This window comes from Bidens hawaiensis, unplaced genomic scaffold (genome assembly GCF_021521415.1).
Source record: "Bidens hawaiensis isolate Kalapana, Puna unplaced genomic scaffold, B.hawaiensis_p1.1 tig00419374_1, whole genome shotgun sequence".
In the NCBI taxonomy this organism is placed as follows: Eukaryota; Viridiplantae; Streptophyta; class Magnoliopsida; order Asterales; family Asteraceae; genus Bidens; species Bidens hawaiensis.
Genome location: NW_027504839.1, coordinates 12,724 through 18,276, shown reverse-complemented (window position 1 = coordinate 18,276; position 5,553 = coordinate 12,724). Strand labels below are relative to the sequence as shown.

At 36.7% G+C, this 5,553-nt stretch overlaps 1 pseudogene; it reads right to left on the bottom strand.

The window, feature by feature from the left end:
- Nucleotides 1-3,224: 3,224 nt before the first annotated feature.
- On the bottom strand, nt 3,225-4,713 carry LOC143608453 (putative E3 ubiquitin-protein ligase EDA40 pseudogene; annotated as a pseudogene).
- Between the last annotated feature and the right edge of the window lie 840 nt (nt 4,714-5,553).

The window sequence follows — 5,553 nt, the reverse complement described above, 5'->3', positions numbered from 1 at the left end:
TCAAGAGTTTTCTAGTAAGCAAACCATGCTCGACTTGAAGAACACATTTGCTAGACAAAGTGAACCCTGCTCAGATTATCACTTAAGAAGACTTCAAGAAGATAACCTCGCCCGAAAGGCAAAATACCTTTCTAGGTTAAGTAAAAAGCTTGCTCGGAGGTCCAAGTGTGCTCGGAGTCCATACTTAGCCTATTCTTAAGAGGTTGAGAAGATTCCAATCTTCCTTTAAGCATTTTCTCATCCCAACAATATACAATATATATATATTTATAAAACTAATAATATCTTTTTAAATGATATGTTTTCTTTTATATACGATTAACAAACTAATAATTTTATATATTATATCTTATATATAATATTATATTAATTATGATTAGAAAAGGAATATAATATTAGTTTAATAATATTTATAATTATCGAGTTTTCATAATCAATCTTGTTCATTTGCTTAGCATATTCGTACTTCTCTTTGTTCCTTTTAGGCTTTATTGTCAACGCGTGATTTTCCGGCATTCTTAATATTCTCATTCACCTTGTTCGTCTATTGAGGTGAGTACCACATTCCCCTATTTTACCACTTTCAATGTTTTGGAGACATATGCGTTAACATATTATTTCTTATTTATATATATACTCAAACTGCAACCATTGTCATTTGTGTTAACAATTTTGTACCATAATTGTTAGGTGCTTACATGCTTATTGTGAATCGCATTCGGAGAGGTCCAACATAATCTCATAATAGTATGATCATACGTCAGTCGTTATAGCTTTGTGCTTCTCGACGTCTCATTATACTTGCTCAGTTGGTTAGTTTTTTATTTTTATATGACTTGTTGTAATTACTTATTTTCTATATGAACATTTAAACTGGTGTGTTGCTCACTCAACCTTGTGTTGACAAAACTATTTTATTTTCAACGCATATGTAGGTCATCGTATTATGTGAAGTAATTTAAGTTAGAAGATCACTTAAGGATTTATGCTATAAAAATTAAATGAGACAATATTAATTATGTTTTTATATTTGTTTGATGTTTTATTTGTTTCTGGGATATTGTAAAGAATATTGTTTTATTTGAAATTATTAAATAGATATTGAAACTTATAAGTTGCTTAATAGTAACATTGAGAGCTTTGACAATCAGTTCACTCCCCAATATTTCCGCCGTAGGTTGGGGTGTGACATTATCGTTTTTTCATATAATCTTTTGTAAAACTATATTAGGTATTTAAATCCCGAGATTTTGAATATAGTTTTATTTTAAAATAAAAAGATTTTCGCTTTGTAACAAATATCGAATGATAGGAGAAACTCCACAGTTTAGCGTGCCCGGGTGGAAGTAATATCAGGATGGGTGACCTCCTAGGAAGTCTTCACCTGGGCAACCAAAATCAAATCCATGAGGTGATTGTGGTACGTCCATACCAAAGCGAATAATAATATGGTGCGGCGATAGCTGAGCTGTTACAGATGGTATCAGAGACATGGTCGGACCGGTGGTTCCAGGTCCCACAAGGACGCTGGACCCTAAGGGGAAGAGGTGGATTGTAACATCTCACATCGGTTGGTGAGGAGAACAAAGTCTTTTTTATAAGGATATGGAAACATTTCATCATAACGCGTTTTGGGTGCTTGCTGGTAGTGGATAACATGAGAACTTCACGGTTAAGCGTGTTAAGATGGAAGCAGTATCAGGATTGGCGACCTCATGGGAAGTCTTCATCTACGCAACTAAAAGCAAATCCGTGAGGCTATGATGATACCATCCGATCAAAGAAGACAATATTATAGTGTGACGGTAGCTGGGTTGTTACATTAGAGCCGAGTGTGACATTTTATATTATATCTTTTAGTTTATTTCCGGAGAATTGTGACATTTCTCAATAGTTTTTTATTTAGAATTTCATCTTGTTGTTTTCAGTTGTCTCTTTATCACTTCTTGTTGTCATTCGTGTTTCAAATCATCTTATTGTTAATCAGCCCTTAGTGCTTGTAATACATAATTTATTATGTAGATAATTTCTTGTCAAGATGACTATTCCATGATCCAAGATCATATTGATTGGTATTGCTTTCATGTTCTGAGAAATCTTCATCATCCGAAAAGAGAAAAAAACAGAGTCTTTGTCTAAAGAAATGCGTTGAGAAATGGCAAATGTATAGATCTTTTCAACAAGGTGGTATTTATTCAACTCTCTCAAAATGGAATCTATTACAAACATATATGACATAGATCCTTACTTCAATAGGGTACATATATTTAAAGTTTTTATTTTTAAAGTAGCAGAGTGTTTGATTCAAGAACAAATACAAGATCGTAGTTGTAATTGTTCGATGTTGTATTTGTTCTTGAATCAAACACTTGTGAAGTTGTGGTTTGAGATTAATAAGATAAATGTTATCGTTTATGACAATGCTTTTAAATAAATAAGTTAAACTTGCTATTAATAAGATAAGGCGATTAATAAGATAAAGGTTATGTTTATGTCAATACTTTTAGATAAATAAATTAAACATAGGATGTTGACTTACACGATTTCCGGTGTGTGAGTTAAAAATCAATGGCCTATACAAATGCAAGTTTGGTCAATATACAGATTAAATAATTCAATCCATAACCCTCATCCTTTTCTATATATAAAAAAAGTTGGTCCATGTTTGAATAAACAATTGATTACATAATACATTTATGGAAAAGCAACTTTTTAATTTAACAATAAAAGTGTACATGTGTCAAAAGAAGTGAAATCTTATACATCCATGATCCGTATGATCGATTTGTCATCATTCTTATCTAGAACATTTTTGGCAACCCACGTTAAAGAAAGGAAAAGTTGGAAAGGACACGTGTAGCATGACCATTTGCAAGATCCAAGACGAACAATAACATAAATTTCAGACATAAAAATAACAAAAATGAAAATGTAATTAATATAATACGGTTGACGATTTATAATCTTAAGATTTTAATCCCATATAATATACACTATTAAGTAATAAAATAAATGAACTTAATAAGTCTAGAAAAGACAAAAGTAGATAGAGAAAGGCCTCCCACCCTTGTAAATCAATCTCTTTTGTATTCTTACAATCGATTACTGAAACATAAAAGGCTCAGGCCGTCGGGGTCGATACCTCTTTACCATTATTATCCCTTTTATGACAACTTTCAATTCTTGAGGGATGTAAAATATAATATAACAAAATGGAAGGGTGGTGGTCCACTAACATACTGTTTTGATTTTCATCAGAATCGGGCATCTTCGAAGCCGTGTAAGTCGCTGACTCTGTTGACCGACGTTCTCATCATTGCCACTTTAGCCAGCTTATCAGCCACTCTCCAACCCGATGTCGGCGTTAACGGCTCATCCGCCGGCGCTTGCTCAACTCTGCCAAGCCGAGCCGGAGTTTGAGCCTTGCGTTTCCGCTGCAGCTCGGTTAACTCGGCTTCTAAGCCGAGTACAAACTCGTTATCCGGAGCCGGGCTGGATTGTTGGATCACGGCGCGAGCTGAAACAAGCATGTGGTATGCGCCGGTTAAGTCGTTTCAGTTAGTTAGCCGACGTGATTCGGCTAAGGCGCGAGTTGAGAGGAAGAGGGTTTTGAGCCGTTGGATGGATGGGGAAGATGATCTAACGGTGGTGGGGCGAGGTACGAGTAAAGATTGTCGTTGACCGTAGATGATCTCTTGACTTGATGATTCCCTGTAACAGCATCGCACGGATAGTACTTGATGGGACCTCCCCGCCGACGATGGCACTTTTAATTCAACTAACAATTCTCTCTCTTCGCCGGCCGACAAATCTCCGATTTCGACGGTGTTGGATCCAAGAACGATAGGTTGAGGCGTACGGGAATAAACCGCCGCGATTGCCGCCGGAGATGCGCCCAACTGCAACCGGAGATCCTGAACCGCGACGGTGAGTAAACTTCCGATGTGCTTTACCAACAGGTCGTCTTCTGCTATACCGAGTCTAAGGATTTCTCTCACGGCGGTCTTCTAGAACCTTCAGGGCTTTCTTGACGGCGTCTTTTGAGTTGGACGAGCCTTCGATAACCGCCATCGCCTCCACTATGGGCGTGCGGCTCGGCGGCCGCCCGTGGTCATCTGTCTCAAGGGCATCAACCGTTTGGAGTAAGATGCGAATGCGACGATTGATAATCGGTCTGAGGATGAGACAATCGATCTCATTGCTTTTTTGATCGGCTGCAGCTTTTCACTTGTGATTTTGCTGCTGACATCTACGACGGTAACCAGATCGATCGGAGGTCGTCGGCGTATGTTCTCGTGCCTCCGAAAAGCAGCAATCATTGCTGCCTCCGGCATCAACCGAACTTCAACGTCTGTATCATGATCGTTGACATTGCTATTAACCTTGAAAGAAGTCTTCATCGCAGTTTTCATCAGATTCCGGAATCGGATTGAACCGAGCTTTCGGCGTCAAGGGCTCATCGTCGTTATAAACTTTTAGCTGTTGCCGTTTCGGATGTTCGATGAATTTCGTAGCCAGCTTTTGTCTGATCATTTCTTCGTCAAGGTACAGCTGCTCCTGATTCTGGTCGTCTACACACAGCATAGGCATCTCCTTCCACAAACGGACACGCAAGGCTCCCTTGCTTCTTCACGGGAAATGAAACGTATGAGAACACTCCGCCGTGAAGGATTGGATGAGGAAGTGAAGAAAGCAAATCTGGTGGGAGTGGTGCTGCTAATGCCGTGACCGTACTCGAGCTCATCCATGGCGATTGAATCGGTTTCTCGAGAAACTGATGTGCAGAAGGCTCTTCTCCATCCTAACACCATCTTGTTCTGTAATCAATATGTAATCTGTAATGGTGAATTGGTGATGGTCAGTGTGAATTGAAGTTGCAGGAAAACGAGAAACAGAGGATGATGATGTAGAGATTAATTGCTCATAAAACAAGCTCTCATCTTTCCTTGAATACGTGAGGTCAGGTCTTAATTTATTATAAAGTATAGTTGCGTAACCTTTTTATTTTCTTATTATTATTTTTTTTTTATTTTATAACAGTTTTACTGGCTGTTAAATATTGAATAGGATTATAGGAAATTCGAATTTCATGAATCATTAAATTCACATGATACGTGATTGATTCAAATTCAAAAGAGTAATTTTTCGATTGTGAAATCATGTTTAATACAACAAAATGCTTCTTTCGAATTTATTAGTTAATTAATGAAAACTATTCTGTTCTTATTTTCCAATGCAAAACAAAATAGTAAAACTTTTTCATTCTTTTTCAATTGGTTTAACAATATAATTCACCATTGAATAAGAATAATATTCCAACTTAGAGTGACCAATAACAATTACTGATTAAAATCATAACCCAAATGTATTCTAACTTTATTCCATGATTTCGATATCCAATATTGGTGAATTATATCCAAACTTTATTCCAACTTGATTTTGATTTTTGTTTTACATCAAGTCACACCCCATATATTTAAGTCTCCATCAAATAACCCTTCCAGATTAATTCAAGAACCAGAGGTCAGAATTTTTAATTAAAATATTCAATAA